Source organism: Prionailurus viverrinus, chromosome C1, assembly GCF_022837055.1.
Source record: "Prionailurus viverrinus isolate Anna chromosome C1, UM_Priviv_1.0, whole genome shotgun sequence".
Taxonomy (NCBI): domain Eukaryota; kingdom Metazoa; phylum Chordata; class Mammalia; order Carnivora; family Felidae; genus Prionailurus; species Prionailurus viverrinus.
In genome coordinates, this window is record NC_062568.1 from 189,871,094 (window position 1) to 189,898,413 (window position 27,320).

Genomic DNA, 27,320 nt, shown 5'->3' on the forward strand with positions numbered 1-27,320 from the left:
ACCAAATAAATGCTTTCTCCTCTAAGATAGGGAACAGGGCAAAGATTTGTGCTCTCACCACTTCTATTCAACATTGACCTGGAGGTCTTGGTCAATGTAATAAGATGAAAAAGAAATAAAAGAAGATGAAAAGGAAGAAAAAAAACTGTTAGTGTTTACTCATTGTACAAATGAGTAAATCCCAAGAGCAATAATGTACACAGAAAATCCCCAGAGATCTGGGGTGTCTGAGTGGCTCAGCTGAGCATCCAACTCTTGATTTCAGCTCAGGTCATGATCTCACTGTTCATAAGTTCAAGACCCATGAGGGGTTCTGCACTGACAGCATGGGTCCTGTTTGGAATTCTCCCTCTCTCTCTGCCTCTCCCCTTCCCCTGCTTGTGCACATGCGCTCTCTCTCTCTCAAAATAAATAAAATAAACTTAAAAAAAAAAAAGATCTACAAGAGTCTTCTAGAACTAATAACTGAATTTAACAAGGTCACTGGATATAAGGTCAACATATAAAAATCATTTCTACTTCTATAAGTTAGTAATGAACAATTAGAAACTGAAATTTAAGGGGCGCCTGGGTGGCTCAGTCGGTTAAGCGGCCGACTTTGGCTCAGGTCATGATCTCGCAGTCTGTGAGTTCGAGCCCCGCGTCGGGCTCTGTGCTGACAGCTCAGAGCCTGGAGCCTGTTTCAGATTCTGTGTCTCCCTCTCTCTCTGACCCTCCCCCGTTCATGCTCTGTCTCTCTCTCTGTCTCAAAAAAAGTAAATAAATGTGAAAAAAAAAAAAGAAAAAAAAAAAAGAAACTGAAATTTAAAAAAACAATGCATTCATAAGAACATCAAAAACATGAAACACTTAGGGATCAATTTAATAAAATATATGCACACTGGAAATTACAAAATGGGTGAGAGAAATGTCAAAGATCTAAATAAATGGAGAGACAGGCTGTGTATATGAATTAGAAGACCAAAACATTAAATATGTCAATTTATTCAAATTAACCAATGGAATCAATGTAATCTCAATCAAAATCCAAAAAGGTTCTTTTTGTGGAAATTACCAAGCTCATTCTAAAACTAATAGAACATGAAATGGACCTAGAATAGCCAAAACAATGTTAAAAAGAGTAAAAGAGAACTTGCCTTACCAGATTTTAAGATAGTTATATTAAAGAGAATTATATTAAATTTAATTAAGAAGGCAGTGTAATATTAACATTAGGATACACACAAAGATCAATGGAATAGCATAGAGTACAGAAATATGCACACAAATATATTACCAATTAAGTTTTTTTTTTAATTTTTTTTCAACGTTTATTTATTTTTTTTGGGACAGAGAGAGACAGAGCATGAACGGGGGAGGGGCAGAGAGAGAGGGAGACACAGAATCGGAAACAGGCTCCAGGCTCTGAGCCATCAGCCCAGAGCCCGACGCGGGGCTCGAACTCACGGACCGCGAGATCGTGACCTGGCTGAAGTCGGACGCTTAACCGACTGCACCACCCAGGCGCCCCACCAATTAAGTTTTTTAGTCAAGTTCATTTTATCAAAAATTTTAAAAGGCACCACAATAATTCAATGAGGAAATAATACTTTCAAACAAATGGTGCCAGAATAACTGAGTATACATTACAGGAAAAAATGAAACTTGACCCTTACTTAACACCACAGACAAAATTTTTTTTAATGTTTATTTATTTTTGAGACAGAGACAGAGTGCGAGCAGGGAAGGGGCGGAGAGAGAGAGAGGGAGACCCAGAATCCACGGTGGGCTCCAGGCTCTGAGCTGTCAGCACAGAGCCTGATGCAGGGCTTGAACCCAAGTCGGACACTTAACCGACGGAGCCAGCCAGGTGCTCCATAAATTTTAACTCAAAATGGATCACAAAACTAAATGTAAAGTTCAATTTCTAGAAGAAAACATAGGAGGAGAAGTTCAGGACCTTGGGGTAGGCAAAGATTTCTTAGCTCACAAAAAGCACGGGCCATAATGAAAAACTTGATGAATTCTGCTCTTTGAAAGTTACTATTAAGGAAATGAGAAGCCAAGCCAGGAATTAGGATAAAGTATTTGCAATATCTGACAAAAGACATGTATCCAAAATATACAAAGACCGGGGCGCCTGGGTGGCGCAGTCGGTTAAGCGTCCGACTTCAGCCAGGACACGATCTCGCGGTCCGTGAGTTCGAGCCCCGCGTCGGGCTCTGGGCTGATGGCTCAGAGCCTGGAGCCTGTTTCTGGTTCTGTGTCTCCCTCTCTCTCTGCCCCTCCCCCGTTCATGCTCTGTCTCTCTCTGTCCCAAAAATAAATAAACGTTAAAAAAAATTAAAAAAAAAAATATACAAAGACCTCAAAAAAAAAAAAAGGGGGGGGGGGAGGCACCTGGGTGGCTCAGTCCGTTGAGCTTCTGACTTTGGCTCAGGTCATGATCTCACGGTCTGTGAGTTTGAGCCCCGCGTCAGGCTCTGTGCTGACAGCTCAGAGCCTGGAGCCTGCTTCAGATTCTGTGTCTCCCTCTCTCTCTGCCCCTCCCCCATTCATGCTCTGTCTCTCTCTGTCTCAAAAATAAATAAACATTAAAAAAAAAAAAAAAAGAACTCAGTAAGACAAACTACATACATTTCCTAAAAGAAGATATACAAATTAGTACATGAAAAGATGTTTAACATCACTCTTCATACAGGAAATGCAAATTAAAACCACAATTAAATATCATTATACACATATTACAATGGCTAAAACTAAAAAGATGGACAGTACCAAGTGTTGACAAGAATGTGGAGAAATTGGATCTCACTGCTGCCGGTGGGAATATGAAATGAGACAGTCACTGTTGGTTTTTGTTTTTTGTTTGTTTGTTTGTTTGTTTTAATTTTAGAGAGAGAGAGTATATGCACAAGTAGGGGAGAGGGGGAGAGGGAGAGAGAAAGAGAGAGAGAGAAACAGAATCCTAAGCAGGCTCCATACTCAGAATGAACCCTGACTCGGGGCTCAATCCCACAGCTCTAGGGTCATAACCTGAGGCAAAATCAAGAGTTGGACACTCAACTGACTGAGCCACCCAGGCGCCTTGGGACAGTCACTTTGAAAAACTGCTTAGCAGTTCTAATAAAGTTATACCTACTTTTGAGCCAATGATTTCATTCTTAAGTATTTACCCACAAGAAATGAAAACATACATCCACAAAGAGACCTGGCCAAGAACTGTCATAGCAGCTTCATTCATACAAGTCCCCAAACTAGAAAGAAAACGTCCATCACTTGGTGAATAGCTAAATTGTGGTTCATCCGTACCATGGAATAGTACTGAGCAATAGAAAGGAATAAACCTCTGATACACACAATGGCATGAATGAATCTCAAAAGCATTAGCCTCAACAAAAGAAGCCAGACACAAAGGAGTACATATTGTCCAATTCCTGTTACATGAAAGTCTAGAACAGGCAAAACTAATCCAGAGTGACAGAATTAGGAGATTAATAGTTGCCTGGGGTTGGGAGTGAGACAGACAGGAGGGTTGAACTACAAAAAGGCATAAGGGGGGGTGGGGGGTGGGGAAAGACAGGAGGGAAATTTTGTGCGATAGAAATGTTCTTTCTCTATCTTACTTATGGGGACTGTTACACGTGAATATATGTCAAAGCTCATTGAACTGTACCCTTCAAATGGGTGCATTTTACTGTATGTAAATTACACCTTAATAAAGTCAATTGAACACAAAATCCCAGAAACCAAAGAATTTGGTAAGATGACTAGTTATAAAATTAATACAGAAAAGTAAATAGCTAGTTTGCAGATACAATGGAAGATCCCTTTCACGAAAATAATTGAAACTAAATATTTTAACGTTTATTTATTTTTGGGAGAGAGAGAGACAGAGCATGAACGGGGGAGGGGCAGAGAGAGAGGGAGACACAGAATCGGAAACAGGCTCCAGGCTCTGAGCCATCAGCCCAGAGCCCGACGCGGGGCTCGAACTCACGGACCGCGAGATCGTGACCTGGCTGAAGTCGGACGCTTAACCGACTGCGCCACCCAGGCGCCCCGGAACTAAATATTTTAATCAGAAGCATGCAGGAAGTTTGTCACAAAAATGGCAAAACCCTACCAAGGATTGTAAGTGAACACTTGAGTAAACAGACTACTGTATTCACTTCCTTGCTGGTCTCTGCTTTTTCCAAAGGGATCTACTCAAACCTAAGTCAGAGCGTAGCATTCTTCTACTCAAAACCTCCAAAGGCTTCTATCTTACTAGGAAAGGAATCCAAAATCTTTTACCCTGATCTAAAAGGGTTGCAAGATGTCTTTTCCTCCTACCTCCATCCCCACCCCCAGCACCAACCTCATTGGTTTTGATGTTTCCCAATGTGCCAGTTCACTTCTGGTGGCCCTTATCTCAGGAACACTCCTCCCCTGGATCTTCACATAACTTGTTCCCCAACTTTATGCAAGTCTTTGCTTCAATGTCATGTTATCAGAGGTTATCTTAACAAGCCCATCTGCCGTATGGGGAGGAGTTCTACTGTATCGCTATAGCTCACCATAGCTCAGTGGCTGGTATCAGAGAAACTATGTCCTAGGAGGCATGGTTTAGAGACCAGGGGAAAGGATGCAAGGGGAACATGATGGCTGTCTTCCAATACTGAAGGCCAGTTATGTGGAAGAGGTAGAATTATTCTTTTAGTCACTCCAACAGACAAGTCCTCTGGACCAATCACTAGAATGCGCTCCCCTAAAGGGTGGAGACTCTGTTTTGTTCACCCGAGCATCTCTAGTACAGAGCATAATGTCTGGCACACAGGTGTTCAATCAGTGTTTATTGAGTGAACGTTCAGCCAAACGTGAAAGCCAAAGTGGACCAAGGATGGGACTAAAGGGAGCCAGAGTTTAGCTCAATGTGAAGAACAGCTTTTGAAAAATGAGAACTTAATGGGATTTGTTGAGCTCAGGTATCCTGATCTAGTGCCTTCATACCTATATGCCAGCAAACTGAGGTGTGGTTAAGTACTAAGCCAACGGTTATCATATTGCTTGTCTCAATCCATTAGTGGGTTTTGAAATCAATTTAGGATTTTATTTTATTTATTTATTTTTAATTGTTTTTAATGTTTATTTTTGAGAGAAAGAGAGACAGAGCTCAAGCGGGGAAGGGGCAGAGAGAGAGGGAGACACAGAATTGGAAGCAGGCTCCAGGCTCTGAGCTGTCAGCCCAGAGCCCGATGTGGGGCTCGAACTCACGAACCACGAGATCATGACCTGAGCCAATGTCGGACACTCAACCAACTAAGCCACCCAGGCGCCCCCAATTTAGGATTTTAAAGAACACAGAATAGAATTTAAAATATTAGGGCTTATTTCAAGTAGTAAGAATTCTTTCATGAGTTTTTTTGTTTCAGATAGAGAGAGAGAGTAATACGCAGAATCACAAATATGTGTGTACTGGGTCATGATGTAAAATACATTTCCTCCTGCGGGTTTGGTAAAACAAATAGAGAAGCAGTGGATTAAGCTGTTCAACAACAGAATTTGCCCCCTTGCAAAGTAATGAGTTCTATATTTCTGCTGTAGTAGAGGCTGAGTGTCCCTGATTTAGGATGAATGCACTTGGGGAGAGGTGAGACTGCATAATTTCAGGAATTTATATTTTTTCTTTATATTTGTCCACATTTTCTGAAGTGGTTATCTATCTTTTTTTAAAGCAATTGCAAGTAGTTTTAAATAAAATATATATACAACATATTTGAAAACAGAAATTAGACATTTAAAGGGAATGAGATGATTTCTATACACTTAAATTTAACAACATTTGTTCTCGAATCCAGGGCAAAAACAAACAACAGGGAAAACAAATGATTTATCTAGTGTTCACATCACCTCCCCAGTAAAAATGAGCATTTTTCTGCCACTGACTTCTAGGAGGAATTTGTCACATGAATCCTTATATAAGGACACTAAATGTCATCATAGAGAATATTTGGACTAATACAATAAACTTCCTAATTGGTCTCCTTGCCTTTTATCTTTCTCCCTTCAATCCACCCTGAAGTATGTTATCTTTCTGGATTCTGCTGCTTAAAATTCTTTAATAGCTCCTTCCTGCCTGCTGGATAAAATCCCTATTTCTATGAATGGATTTAATACTCTTTGGGACCCAGCTTCTGTCAATCTCGGCATGCTTATCTCCTACCACCTACCTCGCCTCCCATCCTTGAGGTACATGCCAATTCCCAGACACACAGTACCCTTCAGGCCGCCAAGCTTTTGTACATATTGTTCCTATGCTACAATAAAACCATCCTTCTCAATCTGAGAAGCTCTCATTCCTCCTTCAGAGTCAGCTCAAACAGAGCCTCCCTTGGGGGCTTTCCTGGACTTCCCTGGGCTGATGTTAATTTCAACTTCTCCACACTCCCTCCAATGTACCTTATACATGTACTTCGTGGCAAGTGCTGGATTGTATTGGTCTATCTTTTTTTTTTTAATTTTTTTTTTTAACGTTTATTTATTTTTGAGACAGAGAGACACAGAGCATGAACAGGGGAGGGGCAGAGAGAGAGGGAGACACAGAATCTGAAACAGGCTCCAGGCTCTGAGCTGTCAGCACAGAGCCCGACGTGGGGCTCGAACTCACAGGCCGTGAGATCATGACCTGAGCCGAAGTCGGATGCTTAACCGACCAAGCCACCCAGGCGCCCCTATTGGTCTATCTTAAGGTGCCTCCCTGCTACACTGTAACATCCATATGAGCAGAGATCATGTCTGTGTGTATGCCTGGCCTTAGTTTAATGTTTGTTATGTTGGAGGCATTTGATAAATATTCTCACCAGTGTCCTTACTGAACTAACAAAGATTCTTCACGTGACTTTCCCTATACGTTGCCTCCGAAGTCAAGGACATCTTATAATGAATTTAATGAGAACATTTCAATGCAAACTAAGCTAGTATGTTTTAGTACCTTGTTCTTTGGAACTTTATCTTGACATGGGGCTTAAGCTGATCAGCTATCACCCTTTTTTGTGTCTCCACTGTATACTCTATATAACTTTGTTGTGACATCCATAACATGGATACACAGATGCTGCAGAGACCAGCAAGGAAGTTAATACAGTTAATACACTAATTTGTGTATCTGTCTTTCCCTGTAAACTCTTTGAAGCCAGGCAGAGTCATATTCATTTTCTTTTCTTTTTAATTTTTTTAAATGTTTATTTATTTTTGAGAGACAGAGCGTGAGTGGGTGAGGGGCAGAGAGAGACAGTGGGAGACCCAGAATCCAAAGCAGGCTCCAGGCTCTGAGCTGTCAGCACAGAGCCCGACATGAGGCTCAAACCCACGAGCTGTAAGACCATGACCTGAGCGGAAGTCAGACACTCAACTGACCGAGCCACCCAGGTGTCCCCTCATTTTCTTTTTTTTTTTTAAATCTCTATTTTATGGTACAGCATCTGGTCCATAATCTGTACTCAGTAAAACCTTGTGGTGATAAAATATATCTATCTGTTTCAGTCTAAAACCTAGCATCTGGATAGAACGTTCCAGTAAAGCCAGCAAAAGAACAAGGATACCCACTAATACCACTATTATTTAACACTGTTCTGAAGGTGTTAGCCAAGGCATTTAACTTGAGAAAGAAACTAGAGAAAGGACCACTGGCAAGTAGGAGGTAAAATTATCATTATTTGCAGATATTATTACTGTATACCTGGGAAATACAACAGTCTCAACTGCAAAATGATCAAAAACAAGTAGAAGGGAAAGAGATTATAAAATTAATATTAGAAATCACTAACTTTCATATATACAAAAAGACACCCACATTAGGTAAGAGATATAATGGAATAAAAGACTCCCATTTTTAGCATCAAAAATACGAAATACTAGGAATAAATTTAACAAGAAGTGCACAAGACTCATAATAGGAAGAAAACACAGGGACACAAAAGAAGACTATCGAAAGCCAAGCCTTTCGAATTGGAAGATTCGACATGTTAAGATGTCAGTTCTTCCTAAGACATTCTGTAATAACATGAGCATCATAAAAACACCAGCAGGTTAGTTTAAGATCAATGCAAGTTGATGCTAAAGTTTTATGGAAAAATAAACACACAGGATATAGCTAGTTAAAATTCTGAAAAAAGAAGAACAAAGAGGGGGTGCCTGGGTGGCTCAGTTGGTTTAAGCATCCAACTTTAGCTCAGGTCATGATCTCACGGTTTGTGGGTTCAAGCCCCTCATCAGGCTCTGTGCTCACAGCTCAGAACCTGGAGCCTGCTTCCGATTCTGTGTCTCCCTCTCTCTCTGCCCTTGCCCCACTCACGCTCTGTCTCTCTCTCAAAAATAAATAAACATTACAAAAAAAGAATAAAGAGAAGGAGTTAGCACCAACATCTATTCAATTATATTATACTTCCTCAGTAAAGAAAACTGTGGTGAGGGAGATAAAGCAAAAGACCAGTGGAGTATATTTGGAACTCCAGAGTGCCTGGCTGGCTCAGTCGGTAGAGTGTGACTCTGGATCTCGGGGCTGTGAGTTCGAGCCCCACATTGGGTGTGGAGATTATTAAAAGAATAAAATCTTTTTTTTTTTAATTTTTTTTTTTAACGTTTATTTATTTTTGAGACAGAGAGAGACAGAGCATGAACAGGGGAGGGGCAGAGAGAGAGGGAGACACAGAATCTGAAACAGGCTCCAGGCTCTGAGCTGTTAGCCCAGAGCCCGACGTGGGGCTCGAACTCACGGGCGGTGAGATCATGACCTGAGCCGAAGTCAGACACTTAACCGACCAAGCCACCCAGGCGCCTCAAGAATAAAATCTTTAAAAATTAAAAAAATCCAGACAGACACCCTACTTCAGGTGGGAATTTAATAGACGATAAGCCTGTCATAAAAAACAGCAATTTTGGGGCGCCTGGGTGGCGCAGTCGGTTAAGCGTCCGACTTCAGCCAGGTCACGATCTCGTGGTCCGTGAGTTCGAGCCCCGTGTCAGGCTCTGGGCTGATGGCTCAGAGCCTGGAGCCTGTTTCCGATTCTGTGTCTCCCTCTCTCTCTGCCCCTCCCCCGTTCATGCTCTGTCTCTCTCTGTCCCAAAAATAAATTTAAAAAGTTGAAAAAAAAAATTTAAAACTGAGCAATTTAATAAATGGCAATTTTAGATTTCCAGAAAAAAAAAATTAAAGTGGATTTACAATTCCCATCTCATACAAGGATAAGTTCCATATGGATCAAACATTTAAGTGTGAAAACAAAGCCATAAAAGTTCTAAGAGAAAATATGGAAGACTACACAGTGGGAAGGGCCTCTGACTCAAAATACAAAAGCCATAAACACTGATAAAAAAAAAATTTTTTTAAGTTTTATTTATTTATTTTGAGAGAGATAGCATGAGTGGGGGGAGAGGTAAAGAGAGAGGAAGAGAGAGAATCTCAAGCAGGCTCTCTACTGTCAGCGCAGCGCCCAATGCGGGGCTCAAACCCATGAAACTACGAAATCATGACCTGAGCCGAAACTGAGAGTTGGACGCTTAATTGACTGAGCCACCCAGGTGCTCCCCCCCACCAAAAATTTTTTTAAATAAAAGATTGATACATTTGATTACATAAAGATGAAACATGAATAGCAAAAAAAATCATAATAAAAAAATACCACAAGCAAAGGCATAAGGCATATGACAACATGGTAAAAGAGTCTATCAGAGAAAAGGGTCATCTCAATACACACCAAGCTTCTAAGAAATTGACAAGTAAAAGAACAATAACCATGAGACAAAATGAGACAAAGGACAGTCCCCAGGAAAAGAAATATGAATGTCCCTTATCATATGAAAAGTATATTTAACCTTGGTCATAAAATATAAATGCACATTAAAACCACACTGATGTATCATTTTTTCCCCTCTCAAGGCAGCAATCCAATCCAAAAATGTGATAATATTTATAACAATGTGGGAAAACAGGTACCCTCAATCATTACTGGTGGGAATGTAAATTAGTATGACCCCTTGGAGGTCAGTTTGGCAACAGCTCTCAAAATTACGAATGCGTATCTTTTCTGACCAAGCAATTTCACTTCTGGGGATTTATGCTACGGGGCCACTGGTACATAATCAGAAAGACACACGTATATGGTTATTCACTGAAGAACCAACTGTGACAGTGAAGGGTTAGAAAAATATCCACGAATAAGGGATAGCTATATGGAAAGATGGCTATGACACATAGTTAAGTTTTGTAAAAAGCATAGTTAAGTTATGTATATATACACACACACACACACACACACACACACGGGAAAAAAATAAGCAGAGACTCTAAACAGATTAACAAGAAACGTAGAACAGTGGTTGCCAGTTGGAGTGGAAATGGGATCTGGGAGACAGGAAACAAGAATGGGAGGGAGATTTTATATGGTAAACTTTTAAATATTTTGAGGTTTGAGTATTAAAAATATATTCAAAAATAAAAAATTTTAAAGTCTGTCAAACATATGGGTGAAATATTAAGCATGAGTCTTACATTTAGCCAGATCTAGGTTGTAATTCAAGATTAAGATATTGTGGAAGTTCTCAGAGTTAAGGATATTCTGTGTCTGTACTTAAGTCAAGATGCATGTGCTAAATGAACAAGCATGGAAAGTCAAGAGGCTGTATTTCTGGGGGAGAGAGAGAGAAAAAGAACCCAGCCATTTCCAAGTGAAAGAACAGCTACTTTATTGGCAACTGTGGATCTGGTTAATGGCTTGAACACCGTGATGATGGCAGGAATGGGAAGGAAGGAAAAGATGAAAAATTCTTCAACGGGAAATAAACCCACGGGTCTTGATGGCTGATTGAAAAATCCTACTACAAATGTTCACTGCAGCCACCCAGATATTTTGTAACTTATTCAATTTGCCAGATTGTACCAGAGGGTACCACAATTTGTCATTGGCTGTGGAAGGCTAGAAAGCTATAAAGAGAACGTGGGGATTCTTTAAAAATTTTTTTTTTAACTTTTATTTATTTTTGAGACAGAGAGAGACAGAGCATGAATGGGGGAGGGTCAGAGAGAGGGAGACACAGAATCAGAAACAGGCTCCAGGCTCTGAGCTGTCAGCACAGAGCCTGACGCAGGGCTCGAACTCACGGACCACGAGATCATGACCGGAGCCGAAGTCAGCCGCTTAACCGACTGAGCCACCCAGGCGCCCCGAGAACGTGGGGATTCTTAAAGCCTGGGGGTTTGGTAGTATCACTAACAGAAATTAGGAAGTCAGTTAGAAGAACTTATTTACGGGAAAGGGAATGGCTTTGGTTTTAAGTTCATCATGTTTGAGGTGAATGGGAAATCGGGAAGCAACGGCCATGGGGCCACTGGAAATGCCGATCTGAAGCTCAGGGGGTAAGTCAGACTTGAAGACAGAGAAGTGGAAGATCTCGGCAAACAGGGATGGAGGGGCTCACAGGAAACATGGGCTGAGATGAGAGCCTGGAGGGCTGCCCTCATCTGTGGAGTAAGATGGGGAAGAGAAGCCAGTGTCACAGAGAATTACAGGGAGAATCAGGACAGCATTGCAACCGTGAGCCAAGGTGTGGAGTTTCAAGAAGCAGTGAAGGGGTCAACCCAACGGGAAGTAAAAAGGGCCACAGACAATAACAGCAGAAGCACAATATATTGTCTTCTTTAATCCTCACACACAACAACCCATCAGGTAGGTGGTATTATTCTCCCCACAGAAAAGGGTATTAACCCAGACAGTGACTCCAAAGCTGCGGGATGTAATTTCTGAGCTATACTCCTGCCCAAGTGTCGGGGGAAGAGCTGAGAGATCTAACACTAGCTCTACTACTCAGTTGGCTCTGTGTCCGTGGACTCTACCTTCACCTTTCTAGGCTTCATTTCCTTCTCTGCAAATTGAGGGGATGGGCCTACATAATCTCCAGCTCTAATATAATATGAATCTTTGATTAAGGCAGAATGGAAGGTATACATACACAAGAGAGGCAATGGATTAAAAATTTAGCAATAAGTGAACAGGGAGACCCGGCCAAGAAAATCAGAATGCTGAATGTTTTATACAGTGACTTTTCAAGCAATAAATCCATCCTCTGACATATAAAATCTATAGTTACGAAATTCTACTTTCTGTCTATATATTTAAGTTAGATACAATATCAAGAATTAAAATTGTTCATACCTGCAAATTTATGAACGCTGCTCTTGAAACCCTGCTAAGTCAATTGAGTGGAGTAAAAAAGGGAAGGTTCCAAGTCAAAAACACTCTGTATATGAAGGTTTGTCCTGTAGAGAGAGCAAATAGCTATTTACAATGTACTTTTACATTATAAGAGACAGAAACATCTGCTAAGGTCCTTAAAAGATACTTATTGAAATAAATTACATGGCAGCCCTTATCAGGTATCACTTTTGAGCACGTAAAAATAGATAATCGGCACAGATGATTAATTAATGGAAATAAATAAATTTGTATTTCTAACGGAAACCTTAATATTCAAATCTGCAAGAAGAGAGCTCTGATATTAAAATGTACTATGGCAAATTGAAAGCAGACACACTTTTTAACTGTGACAATAAAATAAACTTCTTTAGACAACAGCTGTTCGAAGGCAGGCCAGCAGATGAGATACTAAAACAGCAACACATGTCTTATTACCCTTTGCCTCCAAGTGGCCTAATATGATTTGCAAGAAAACCAAACAGAAGAGCTTTAAAGATTCAACTTGAAAAACGCAACATTTCTGGAAAACTGTATGGTTGCGGGAAGTGGGGAAAAAAAATATGTTCAGAAAGCCCTACTACAGTCACCAGATCTTTTATAACTTACTCAATTTGCCAGATTATACCAGAGTGTAACACAATTTTTTTTCCTGCCCCTCAGGGTTCCCTGAGTGTACCATAATTTGTAATATCAGTTGTAACAATGTTATAAAATGTTCAGTTTTTATTCTATTCCAAACCTTTGCCATTACCAAAAAAAAAAAATTTTTTTTTTTAAATCGGTTTGATTATGTTTTTCATTGACCATGAAGTTTTGTTAATCAAAGAGAGTGTCAGGCTTGGTGTCCACAGGCAGTGGAAAATGAATTTGATGCTTTCTAAACCAATCAGTTAAGAATTCTTGCCAAAAAATTTTTGCCTAAAGTAATGGGATCACTTTTTAAGGTAATCTGTCTTTTTTTTTTCTGATTATAAAGGTATTATATAATTACAGAAAATTTAGAAAATACAAGCCAGTAGAAAGAAGGAAACAAACTGAAATAATTTTTAAATGAGTATCCTGAAAACACCACCAGAGAAAGAAGAACCATTCAAATATATTTAAATTAGTAAAGCGATTGCATGTCAACTACCCACTCATGAGGAGGTCTGAATTCTGGCAACTTAAACCATTCAAAACATTGCTGCCTCGAGGCTTACAAAAATCTTTGAGGAGAAAACTGTAGTTGGGGGAATAAAATTATTAATTTTTGAAAACAACTCCTTCCTACACTAAAAGCTCATCTATCACCCAGCCCAGTGAGCTAGGAAGACACTCAGTAAAGGGACTTCCTGTGATAGCTTTACTATTTCAACAAAGGTACTTAACAGCACACTAACTAGTACTGGGTCTGTATGGTGGAAAGCAGAAGTTGATTCTGTAGCTTTTAAAGAGCGCTGATTTCTTTTTTTTCTCTTAAAAAAATTTTTTTTAGATTCTTTATGTATTTTTGAGAGACAGAGACAGAGAGAGAGAGAGAGAGAGAGAGAGAGAGAAACAGCACGAGCGGGGGAAGGGCAGAAAGAGAGGGAGACACAGAATCGGAGGCAGGCTCCAGGCCCTGAGCTGACAGCACAGAGCCCGATGTGGGGCTTGAACTCACAAACCATGGGATCACGACCTGAGCCGAAGTTGGACGCTTAACCGACTCAGCCACCCAGGCGCCCCAAAGAGCACTGATTTCTGAATATAGTCTGTGCCCGAAACAGTTTTTACATATGGATAAAATATCATTTTTAGGGCTAACCACCACGTTCTACCCTAACAGATACATATATGTATATGCCCAACATGGGGCTTGAACTCACAACCCTGATATCAAGAGTCACATGCTCTACCGACTGAGCCACCCAAACGCCCCTACCCTAGCAGATATTAGTTTGTGTATTAACCTTCAGCATCCTTTATTACTTCCTTTTGGTAAATGAAAAAGTACATTTCCAGACCCCTCTACAGTTGTTTCCCCATGTGAAATAGGGTCCATCCATCAGATGTTCTTCTACGAGATTTGGAAGGCAGAAATGAGGCGGGGACCATCTTTCTGCTGCTTAGGCATTAATGCTGGCAAGCACATTTATGGAAACACTGGATTTTCCTGCAGCAGCCTTCCAGTCTCCAGAGCGTCACTCATGGCTGTTTAGACATAGGTTGGGTGGAGACAACCGTCACCAGTTGGTGGGTGCTGAGGGGCAGTTTGGGGACAGCAATTTCTTGACCCTTGAACTGCAGCTAGCAATGTCATCTGGAACTCAGCAGTGCTGTGGCGGCCTCCTGATGCCCTCCCCTAAGGGACCTGGTTGGCAGTCTGGTTCTGGGAATGATTTCTGCAGGCCCAGCCTGGAGCCCATTCCTCCCGGCCTTTCCAGGGATTTTGTAAGCACTCAATTCCCTTTAGTAAACGAATTAAAACACTGGTGTGGTGTCTTTTTCCTGCAAAAGGGCCCAGATGGCATATTAGGACATCGCTTGCCTCAAAATTTAAGCAGAAGGGTGAGTAGTCTGTCTGTGAGCAGCAGTACTGGGTAGTGTGCTCAGGGGTACAGGCTCTGGAATCAGACTATCCAGGTGCAAATTCTGGCTCTGCCACACACAACTAGATAACACAGGAAGTTAACTTCCTAGAGCCTCAGTTTCTCATTCTATAAAATGGAATAATAATAATAATACCTTCTACAGTTACAGGACAGAGTAAATGAGAAGATCATCTAAGTAAAGTGCTTACAACAGTGCCTGGCTTATAACAAGCCCTTGGCAGATGTCAGCTATGATTATAGTAATAATAATAAAATCACTATTATTAATTATGCAGACCACTTTAAAACACTTTTTTAACTGAGTTGAAAAAGTAAACAGTTTATAATTTTCCTACCATACATTTTCTTGTGGCCCGTAAAATGCTAACTTATACAAAGGTGGACACAGAAAAAAATGTGACTGAGTCCATCATATTTGTACCCAAAGAAAGTGATCTTTCCAAAACCCCAGGGTACATGAAGGTAGCAAAACTCCATTCTCACTGGGCAACTAGTTAAAGCTACTCTAACTAGCTATTGTAGACCTCGCCCTAAGGAAGAGCTATTCTTTAAAAACAATTGTTGCCATTTTCCCTTTCAAATGTTACCTCCTTAATTATGCTCTAGGAACCTGGGTGTTTGCTATTCAGATTTTCTTCGGCTTCAGTTACCAGATCATTGACAAACTAAGATATTTAAAGTTACACCGTGGTGATTTCATATACATATACACTGTGAAAGGATTCCCTCCATCTAGTTAATTAACAAATCTGTCACCTCACATATCTGTCATTGATTTTGGGGGATGTTGGGGTTTTTGTTTTTGTTTTTGCTTTTTGGTGAGAACATTTAAGTTCTACTCTCTCAGCAAATTTCAATTAGGCAATACAGTGTTATCAAGCATAGTCACCACATTAGACTACAGATCTTCAGACCTTATTCACCTTAGAGCTGAAAGTTCATGCCCTCTTACCAACCTCTCCCTATCTTCTCCACCCTCCAGCCCCTCACAACCACTTTTCTAGTCCATTTGTACAAGTTTCACTTTTTTTTTTTTTTTTTTTTTTTTGAGATTCCACATTTAAGTGATAACATGTAGGGGCGCCTGGATGGCTCAGTCAGTTGGGCATCTGACTTCAGCTCAGGTCATGATCTCATGGTCCATGAGTTCGAGCCCCGCGTCGGCTCTCTGCTGAAAGCTCAGAGCCTAGAGCCTGCTTCCGATTCTGTGTCTCCCTCTCTCTGACCATCCCCCACTCACACTCTGTCTCACTCTCTCAAAAATAAATAAACATTAAAAAAAAAAAAACTTTGGGGCGCCTGGGTGGCGCAGTCGGTTGAGCGTCCGACTTCGGCCAGGTCACGATCTCACGGTCCGTGAGTTCGAGCCCCGCGTCGGGCTCTGGGCTGACGGCTCAGAGCCTGGAGCCTGCTTCGATTTCTGTGTCTCCCTCTCTCTCGGCCCCTCCCCCGTTCATGCTCTGTCTCTCTGTCCCAAAAATAAATAAACGTCGAAAAAAAAAATTAAAAAAAAAAAAAAAAAAAACTTTGGGGCGCCTGGGTGGCGCAGTCGGTTAAGCGTCCGACTTCAGCCAGGTCACGATCTTGCGGTCCGTGAGTTCGAGCCCCGCGTCGGGCTCTGGGCTGATGGCTCAGAGCCTGGAGCCTGTTTCCGATTCTGTGTCTCCCTCTCTCTCTGCCCCTCCCCCGTTCATGCTCTGTCTCTCTCTGTCCCAAAAATAAATAAACGTTGAAAAAAAAAAAACAAAAAACTAAAAAAAAAAAAAAAAAAAAAAACTTTAAGTGATAACATGTAGCATTAGTCTTTCTCTATCTGGCTTATTTTACTTACCATTAATGCCCTCTGGGTCCATCCATGCTGTTGCAAATGACAGGATTTCTTTCTTTTTCATGGCTGAATGTTATTCCATTTTACGTATCTGTATCTGTATCTGTATCTATATCTATACCTACATTTCTATCTCACATCTTCATACCCATACATTTGTTAACACTGAGCTTGTTTTGTCATTTAGATTTTTAAACTTATTACAGAGATTTCATGAGAATAGGATCTATACTCTCCATAAGATTTACAATCTGAAAGTTAAAATTTTAGTGTTTAGGGGCACCTGGGTGGCTCAGTCAGTTAAGCGTCTGACTTGGGCTTAGGTCATGATCTCACAGTTCGTGGGTTCGAGCCCCGCGTCGGGCTCCGTGCTGACAGCTCAGAGCCTGGAGCCTGTTTCGGATTCTGTGTCTCCCTCTCTCTACCCCTCGCCCACTCACACTGTCTCTCTCTCTCTCTCTCTCTCTCTCTCTCTCGCGAAAATAAACATTAAAAATTTTTTTTCTAATTTTAGTGTTTAGGCTTAGGATACTATTTTAATGTACATATTAAGAAAGTCTTAAAAAATAAAAAAAGGCCTTAGATAAAATTATGGCCTTGTTTGGTTTGCTAGTATCTTCTTTTTTTCTTTTTTTCAGAGAGAGAGAGAGAGTGTGTGTGTGCGAGTGGGGGAGAGGGGCAGAGAGAGAGAAATAATCTTTTTTTTGACATATTTTTTTCAATATTTATTTTTGAGAGAGAGAGAGAGAGACAGAGTGCAAGCAGGGCAGGGGCAGAGAGAGAGGGAGACACAGAAGCTGAAGCAGGCTCCAGGCTCTAAGCTGTCAGCACAGAGCCCCACGCGGGGCTCGAACTCGCGGACTGTGAGATCATGACCTGAGCTGAAGTTGGATGCTTAACCGACTGAGTCCCCCAGGCGCCCCAAAAGATAAATAATCTTAAGCAGGGCCCCATGCTTAGTGTGAAGCCCCGCGCAGGGCTTGATGCAGGGCTCGATTCCACAACACCGCCAGGATCATGACCTGAGCCAAAATCAAGAGTCCCATGCTCGACTGACTGAACCACTCAGGCATCCCCCACCCCACCTTTTTTTTTTTTTTTTTTTTTTTTTTGGTTTGCTGGTATCTTCTGTTGATGGAAACTACACTGTAGATGTAGATCTTGAAATAAAGCTTCTCCCAAATATCCTGGAACCATAAAAACCTTATGTTGCACCTTACCCAATAGAACCAGTGAGACAGAGGGAACTGAAGCAGACACAAAGGTATTTGCTGTACCCTCGATGGTTCAGATGCTGCTGAGATCCAAGGAAGGATTCAACAGCAGTGGAGACTTTCTGAAGGGTTAGGGAAAAAAAAAAATGGAAAGAGAGCAACTTCAACCTTTGATTGAATACTTTACCCTGTTCTGAACTCCACATAGCTCTATATGCTTTCTTCTCTAATTTTCTTAAAGCAAAACCCTTTTATTCTATTTTTATGAGAAGGAAAGATCCTCAAACCGAAAGGATAAATGTATTTATTCAATACATATTTATTGAGCACCAACTCTTTGGCAGTCTCTCTCTGACTCTGGGAATACAAAGATGATGACACATCAAAGGTCAGTGCTCTGGAACACCACACTATCTATGGAGACAGAGAGTCAGAGAAAGAGAGACAGCAAGGAAGAAAGAAACTTTTTTTCATGTGTATTTATTTTTGAGAGACAGAGACAGAATGCGAGTGGGTTGGGGCAAAGAGAGAGGGAGGCACAGAATCTGAAGCAGGCTCCAGGCTCCGAGCTGTCCACACAGAGCCCAATGCGGGGCTCGAACTCACAGACTGCGAGATCTTGACCTGAGCCGAAGTTGGACGCTTAACCGACTGAGCCACCCAGGTGCCCCTTAAATTTTTTTTTTAATGTTTGTATTTATTTTTGAGACAGAGCAAGACAGAGCATTGAGTGGGGGAGGGGCAGAGAGAGAGGGAGACCCAGAATCCAAAGCAGGCTCCAGGCTCCGAGCTGTCAGCACAGAGCCCGACGCGGGGCTCTAACTCACAATCTGTGAGATCATGACCTGAGCCAAAGTCGGACGCTCAACCGACTGAGCCACCCAGGCACCCCAAGAAAGAAACTTTTAAATGAAGTCACAACACAATGGAAAAAATACAGTAAAACCTTGGATTGCGAGTAACTTGTTCTGCTGGTGCTCTGCAGGACGAACAAACATTTCTAATAAATGTTAACTTGATAAGCGAGCGACGTCTTGCAATGCAAGCAGTACCTGACGCTGAACATCCCATGATCACAACCGAATCAATGGTTCTCATCTCTCTCTTGCGCACTCTCTCTCTCTCACTGTGGGATTGTGGGTGATCATCTCCCATGCTCAGATGACTGCTCTCAGGACGCAGTGTTTGACAGCAATCAGTGATTTTTCAGAACGTTGGGAGGTGTCCACAACAGGCACTCGTGTATTTTTTGTCACTTCAAAGCACCTATGGACAACAGTCCTCTGCTTTTCCATACAAAAGTAAGCTTAGGAATGCTTTGCTTCATTCTAGGTCAGGCTGCCAGCCGATATAGACCCTCTCCTCTGCTGCCTTATTGCCAGTTACATTAAATACAGTCGATGACAAGAGTTTATTAATACCGTACTGTAGTCAGCATCCGTGTGAGCGTATACAATGGCCCCCACGCAGAAGAAGGGTGAAAAGAAAGGCGGTGAGAAGAAGGAGGTGATTATGGTGGAAGTGAAGAGGGAAATCACTGAGAAGTGCGAACGAGGTATGTGAGTGGCCAAAATTGCAAGACTTGATGTCTCTGGCTGCATCTCCTCTGCAGAAGAGGAGGAGAAAAAGGAGGAGGAATCCCTCACCTCAAATGAGATTAGGGAGATGTGTAAAACGTGGGAAACGGTGCAAAATTTTGTAGGAAAGCACTACCTGAATAAGGCAGTAGCAGTGGCAGTGATGAATCCGTTTAAAGACAACGCGATGTCACATTTCTGTGAAATCCTCAAACGGAGGCAAAAGCAAGTGTCACTGGATAGGTTCCTTGTTAAAGGTGCGTGAAAAGAAAAAGATTCCATTGAGCCAACAGATAGCAGTGATTCCCGTCAGTGATAGTGAAAGTCGTCCTCCACCACAACCCTCCTCTCTCTTGTCTCTCTCACACCAGCCCTGAAGGTTTTCAGAGGTAAATGCAGGTTAATTTGTTTATTTTTCCGTATATTTTGTACTTTCTTTATTATTTGGAGGAGGAGTAAAAGTTCACTCATGAAAAAGAGGACACAAAGGACATTCCAGATACAGCACCAAGGGCAAAGGCACAGGCAGGTATTCAACAGCACGCCTTCTTCTTCGGGGATGATAAAAATGTTGCTGTGGCTACAGACTTAAGGCCTGTGGAGGGATAGTGGAAGATAAAACGAGAAAAGCATGTAAGCACCAGATCCTGAAGCGCCTCCACTTTTGCAGGTTCGGGGCACTTTTGAAGGATTTTAAGAAGAGTGACATGATTATAGGCCTACCAGTGACTGTGTGACTTAGTCAAGCTACTTTACACATCAGTTTCTTCTTTGTAAAATGAGGAAATTGACTGTTAAGAGGCTCTAAGGAAGTCTGTTAAGAGGATTAAATAAGATAATAGCTAAGATAAATAAGACTCATGGAATAAGAAATAAATTAAGACAAATAGTAACAAGCACATAAAGATATGTTTAACATCATTGGCCATTAGGGAAATGCAAATCAAAATCACAGTGAGATACCACTTCACATCCACTAGGATCGCTACAACACACACACACACACACACACACACACACACACACACACACACACACAAAGTGTTGGCCAGGATGTGGAGAAATCAGAACCTTCAGACACTAATGTGGGAATGTGAAATCATGCAGCCATTTTGGAAAGCAGTCTGGCAGTTCCTCAAATGATGAAACATAGGGTTACCATGGGACCCTGCAATCCCACACCTAGGTATGTACCCGAGAGAAATAAAAACATATGTCCCCACAGAAATCTGTATACAAATGTTTATAGCAGCATTATTCAGAATAGCTACAAGGTGGAAACCCAAATGTCCACCAAGGGGAAAATGGAATATGCATACAATGGAATGTTATTCAGCCTTAACAAGGTTTGGAGTACGGGTACATGCTTCCAATAGGGATGAACCTTGAAAACATGGGGTGCCTGGGTGGCTCAGTTGGTTAAGCCTCCGACTTCAGCTCAGGTCATGATCTCACGCTCTGTGGGTTAGTCCTGCATAAGGCTCTGTGCTGACAGCTCGGAGCCTGGAGCCTGCTTTGAATTGTGTCTCCCTCTCTCTCTGCCCCACCCCCGCTCACATTCTGGCTCTCTATCAAAAATAAATAAACATGAATGAATGAATGAATGAATGAATGAATGAATGAATAAGGGGTGCCTGGGGGGCTCTGTCAGTTGAGCATCCCACTTCAGCTAAGGTCATGATCTCATAGTTCTCGTGGAACCAGGCCTTGGGCTCTGTGCTGACGACTCAGAGCCTGGAGCCTGTCTCAGATTGTCTCCCTCCCTCCCTCCCTCCCTCTCTCTCTCTGTCCCTTCCCCCACTCATGCTGTCTCTCTCTCTCTCTCTCTCTCTCTCTCTCTCAAAAATAAATAAATATTAAAAAAAAAGAAAACATTATGCTAAATTAAAGAAGCCAATCACAAAAGACCACCTACTATAGGATTCAATTCCTATGCAAGTCCAGAATGGGAAGATCTAGAAGACAGAGTAGATAAGTGGTTGCCTGGGGCTAGGAGGAAGGGTTGTGGGGAGGGGGATGGGCTGAGTGGCCTTAGAGCTAAAGGGTAGAGGGTTTCCTTCTGAGGTGAAGAAAATGTTCTAAAATGGACTGTGGTGGCAGTTGTACATATCTATGAATAGACGAAAAATCATTGAATTTTACCCTTTAAATAGGTGAATTTTATGGTATACAAATTGAATTTCAATAAAGCTATTTTTAAAAATTACTTAATCCAATGACTCCACTCCTAGATATACACCCAAGATAAATACAAACATTTGTCCTCAAAAAAGCTTGCACACAGATGTTCACAGAGGCATTATTCATAATAGCTCAGACATAGAAACAACTCAAATGTCCATCAGCTGGTGGATGGATAAGCAGAATGTGACACATCCATACAATAGAACATTATTAGCCCAAGAAAAGGAACAGAAGTACTGATACTTGCTACAACATCGGTGAACCTTAAAACCCCCTAGCCAAGTGAAAGGAGCTAGTCACAAAAGACCATATATTTTATGATTGTATTTAAATGAAATGTCCAGGGGAGCCTGGGTGGCTCTGTCAGCTATCCTTCGCCTGGGGTCATGATCTTGCAGTCTGAGATTGAGCCCCATGTCAGGCTCTGTGCTGACAGCTCAGAGCCTGGAACCTGCTTCGGATTCTGTATCTCCCTCTCTCTGCCCCTCCCTCTCTCCTCTCTCTCTCTCTCTCTCTCTCTCTCTCAAAAATAAATAAACGTTAAAAAAAAATTTAATAAATGAAACGTCCAGAATGGGCAGATAGTGACAGGCCAGGTTAGTGGTTGTCACAGGTCTAGGGAGATACAGCAATGGAGAGTGATGGTTAATGGGTATGAGGTTTCTTTATATTATGGTGAAAATGTTCTGGAATTTGAGGGTGGCAATGGTTGTGCAACTCTATGAATACACTACAAACCGCTGAATTACATACACTTTAAAGGGTGAATTTTATGACCTGTAAGTTATACTTCAATAAAAATAGCTTGCAAGAGAGAGAGAGAGAGAGAGAGACAGAGAGAGAGACAGAGAGAGAGAGAGACTCAAGCAGGCTCCTAGAGAGAGAGAGACAGAGAGAGAGAGTGAGCGCAAGCAGGGGAGAGGGGCAGAGGAAGAGAGGGAATGAAGGAGGGAGGGAGAGAGGGAGAGGGAGAGGGAGAGGGAGGGAGGGAGAGAGAGAGAGAGAGAGAGAGAGAGAGAGAGAGAGAGAGAGAGAGACCCAAGCAGGCTCCATGCTCAGCGCAGAGCCCAACTTGGGACTCAACCCGGGGCTCAATCCCACTACCCTGGGATCATGACCTGAGCCAAAAGCAAGAGTCCGACGCTCAACTGACTGAGACACCCAGGCACCCCCAAATGGCTAATATTTGAATGTTTACTTGGCACTGTGCTAAACACTATACACTTATTGCAGTCCTCACAACAGCCTCAAGCTGCGATCCATGATGCACACTGTATAAAGAAACTGAGGTATGCGGAACATTTTTAAAAACTTCCAAGATTGCACAGGATCAAGTGAACAGAGACTGGAATTCTGGCTGACTGACCCTAAACCAACAACCCTGAGTTTTGCACTCTTCTGTCCAGAGAGTATGCACAAGACCCAGCCTGCAGCTGGGGCTCAATAAATATCAGGTATTATTGTTACAATGATTCCATTTGCATTACCAGAAGAAAACTTGAGAGGGCATGGAAGAGAAAAGGTGGGAGAGGCAGGCCCAGGGAGACCAATTTAAAAGCTTATCGCAATGGTCAAAGCAAGACATGGTAAAGGGACTACACTAAGACAGGCAGTAGAGACATAGGCAGGAGCAAAAACAGCAACTTTTACAGGACAATAGGAATTGTCCTATAAATTGGGTTCAGTTACAACTTGGTAATATTTACATCCACAGGACATTAACATAACCTACATTCATAACTGTACTCACACCATTAAGAAAGCTTTAAGTTACTTTCAAAATATGTGATTCAGTCATGGAAATGGGTAATATGTTTCAAATTTTCTTCTCTTGGTAGATTGACTTTATAAATTGAAACAGCAAATTACTTTAATTCATGTGGGACATCCAAAATTCAATGAAATATTTTAGATATCTATAAAAGAGATAGAGTTAAATATCATAAAATCCTAAGAATATTAAAGAAATCTAGATTCCCAGTTGAAAGATCTTTAAACAGGTGAATGGACAAGTCAATTACATGTTTTAGGAACCAAAGTTCAAATGTCCTTGGAATAGAAGGAAAAAAACACATATTTTATGATTGAAGATTTAGGTAACAAGTACAGTGAATTAAGACTGTGGGCTAGGGGCGCCTGGGTGGCGCAGTCGGTTAAGCGTCCGACTTCAGCCAGGTCACGATCTCGCGGTCCGTGAGTTCAAGCCCCGCGTCGGGCTCTGGGCTGATGGCTCAGAGCCTGGAGCCTGTTTCCGATTCTGTGTCTCCCTCTCTCTCTGCCCCTCCCCCGTTCATGCTCTGTCTCTCTCTGTCCCAAAAATAAATAAACGTTGAAAAAAAAAAAAAAAAAGACTGTGGGCTAGAAGACCATCTCTTTTAAGATACATAATCATTAATCTAGAATTTAGTGTGTCCATCAGGGTCACCAAAATAAATCTCATTAGCCTCCCTAGCAAAAATCCCTGAGTCAAAGAATTTGGGCTAACTAGCATGGTAATTGAATTCTTTGGTGAATGAACATCTTTTAACCCTGGTAAGATTTAAAATGAAGTATTAAAATGTTTAAGAAAATCAAAACCATAGCTGGAAAAGTCTCATTGAGAAGTTGGCATTTAAGTCCAAAGGAGGTGAGATAGTCATGTGGTATCTAAGGGAAGAGTGTTCCAGGCAGATGAAGGGCGAAGGCTCTAAGAAGGAGCAGGCAAGGAGGACTGGAGGAACATTAAGGAGGGATGGAGAGAGCAATGAGAAATGGAGTCAGAAAGGAAGGGGAGATCGTGCGGCCAGAAAGACATCACGGGACCAACTTTTACAAGGCCTTGGCTTTTACTATGAGTAAGATGGGGAACCACTGAAAATGGGGAGGCACTGACCAATTCTGAACAAAGAAGTGACAAAAACTTCCCTCAAGAGGATCAAAAACTTACACCAAATCCTTTAAATATTATAAACATATAATTATATCACTGAAAGGGCTAAACCTATTAAACAGAAACCCAGTTTTATTATAGGAAATAAGACTGAAATTATATAGGATGAATCAAGTATCCAGGGGTCAGAAATTTACATGACCTGGAAAGAGCCCAGGTTTTCAGGATGCCTTCTGCTGACATCTTAGAGTCTAACCTACCCAAGGGCTGGGGTTAGATTCTCCCTTCCCGTTTACCACTGGTGTGGCCAGGGAGATTCCCAGAAATAGACACCTGATCACCGGTTATCAGTGAAGAACTCTTGCTTCAGGGGTTCCACAAACCCACCCATATTTGCAGCTTGGGGACGATAACCCTAGAGAGGAAGTTTGAGCCTTGGTTCTTCTGCTGAGGATTTTGGAGTTTTTTTTCTGATAAAGATCAATTAAGGTTTTTAGAGCAGGAAAGCAAAGTGACGGACTTGCTTTCCAGAAGACTCTGGAGGTGCCTTTAGGAGGGAATGAAGAACAAGAACAGGAGGCAAGGGCGTTGGGAGGCTGCCATCGTTCACCTTCTGGTTTAAGGGTTACATTCTGCACATAACGCATTTCCTCATCTGGAAAGTATAATAACCATCGACCTAACTGGGTTGCTGTTTTATGTGAAATTAAGTGAAATAATTCATATAGGTGAAGGCACTCCATTTACTAAAGTTCCACAAATAGAAACGTTTATTGGAACAGAATACTGACGTGTGTAGTTAGAAGCCCACTAGGTGGGAATCTACTGCTTCCAAAGACGTCTTAAATGAAAACTAACACAAAATGTTACCTATCGATTATATTTTTTTTTTTTTTTTTTTTTTAAGAGAGAACGAAAACCTAACACTTCTTGGAAAGATGTGGAGTCTGCCTAGGAGCACAATCAATGCTAAACAAGCGCATTTGAAGGGGAAGGGGCCAAACCGCTAACTTACAAAAGAGGCAGTCTACACATGGGTAGAAGGTGCGTTTGTGCGGTTCCGTCATAAGCCAATAATTATGGCTCAATATGTGTTAGGTGTAGCAAGTCTGCCTTCGGTTCTGAGCCCGGATCTGTTGCATCACGACATAAAACCAAAGGATGGAAGCTGGAGGAGAAACTCGGACTACTGCCTAGGGAGCCACCTTCCCGAGGAAGCGCCCGGGACGCGGGGGAGCAGCTCCGGGACCCCGGCCCGCCCGCCCCCCGCCGCCCCATTGGGCGGGCCGCCCGTCACTCGCCCCGCAGCCCGAGGCCGGCCGGCCGCCGACCCTCCGGGAGTCCGCGGCGCCCGACGGCTCCACACATGCCGGGCACCGTCCCCGCGCCGCCTTCCCGCCGCCGCCGCCGCCGCCGCCGCCAGGAGGCTCCGCGCGCCTTCCCGCCTTTCCCCGCGCCGCGGTCGGGCCGGGCCCGGGCGGGCGGGCGGCGCGGCGGGCGCGGGCGGCGACGGCGCGGCCATTGTCCCGCAGCCCCTCCCGGGCGCGCAGGAGGGGCTGGCCGGGCAGGGCGGCCGGGCGGCCGCGGAGAAGGGCGGCCTCGGGGTCCCGAGCCGGTGCGCCCCGGCGCCGCCCGCCTCTCCTCGCGGGCCGCCGCCCCGAGGCCGGGGGCCCCCGCCGCCAGCCGCCCGCGCCGCCTTTGTGACCGTCCCCAGCCCCTCGGAACCGGCGCGCCGCCGCCGCCGCCGCCGCCGCCGCCGCCGCCGCTGCGCCCGGGGCTGCAAATGGCGCCCGCCCGCCTCTGCGCCTCCCGCCGCTCTCCCGGCCCGGGGACGTCTGGGGGCGCCGCGCCCGGGCCGCATCCCGCCGCCGCCCGCCCTCCGCCCGCAGCGAGGCTCGCGGCCCGTCCCGGCAGCCCCGACGCCCCGCCCGCCCTCCGCCCGCGCCGCGCGCAGCCACTTACCGCGGGCCGCGGCGCACCGGCGGGTCGCGCGCGCGGGCTCGGGGAGGATTCCTGGTCTTCGGCAGGGGAAATACCCACTTTCGAAGCCGCTCCTTTGCGCCCTAAAACAAGTAGCCCCAACGTGAGAGAAACAAAAGGTATTTGCTGACGTGGGCGTTGGACAGAAACGCCCGAGGGCTGGGGACACAATTAAAGGGGCAACGCACAGATTTCAGGCACCAACCAGCAGCTTCGCCCACTCCCCCTGCCCTAGCCTACACCCCGCTGCACCCTCCAGAGGCTCTGGGGTGCCCAGGTTCCCTGGCAGTTGACTACAGAACCATTATTTAGGCAGGAGCTTAAATTTTAAAATTGTACTTTACGTTGAGAAAGGCGCCTCCGGAGGGCAGAAGGGCTGGATTTCTAGGATCTGGAGAATTTGGTTTAGGAAAGAGGGAGGGATTTAGGCGTGCCCACAATTACTGTATAAGTACATGTGACATTATTGTACTTAAGTTTAGCAACGTCAAATATAAGCGATTTCCACGGAATTTTGCCCTTTATTGAGGCACTCGTTTTGGTCGGGGATAACCTTTTCTAAACCTCTACAGGTCGCAAGCATTTTATTTGAAGAGGAAAATCCAGAGAGTCTGAGATATGAGAAAATAATTCTCGCTTAAGTTCAGAGAAAATATAAAAGTAGTAAAAATAGCAGGTTTTGTGTTTTCCAATACAAAGATTCATTGGACATCAAGACTTTCCGAGGACGTATTTATGACCCTAAGTACAAACAGGTTAAATATTTGCTAAAAATCTTAAATCACTGAATTTTCACTGCAACTGCAGAAATATGATTTCTGCAGAAACATGAATTCTGTAGATTAGTTTCTAGTTCCTTATGCTGGGTCAGGTACTGAAAAGC

The 27,320-nt window shown here is 43.1% G+C and overlaps 1 protein-coding gene across 4 annotated transcripts in view; it reads right to left on the bottom strand.

The window, feature by feature from the left end:
* The window catches only part of ZBTB8A (zinc finger and BTB domain containing 8A), a 72,109-nt gene extending 45,268 nt beyond the window's left edge, over positions 1 to 26,841 (bottom strand). For 2 of the 4 annotated variants that reach the window (XR_007155085.1, XM_047872890.1), the window contains exons 1-2: positions 26,420 to 26,548; positions 12,171 to 12,274 (exon numbers count right to left, since the gene is read on the bottom strand). The gene's annotated coding sequence lies outside the window, so the exon portion shown is untranslated. Of the gene's footprint in view, positions 1 to 12,170; positions 12,275 to 26,419; positions 26,549 to 26,781 lie in introns of those variants that run through there. The other 2 variants (XM_047872891.1, XM_047872892.1) reach the window with 2 other exon arrangements.
* Positions 26,842 to 27,320: the final 479 nt, after the last annotated feature.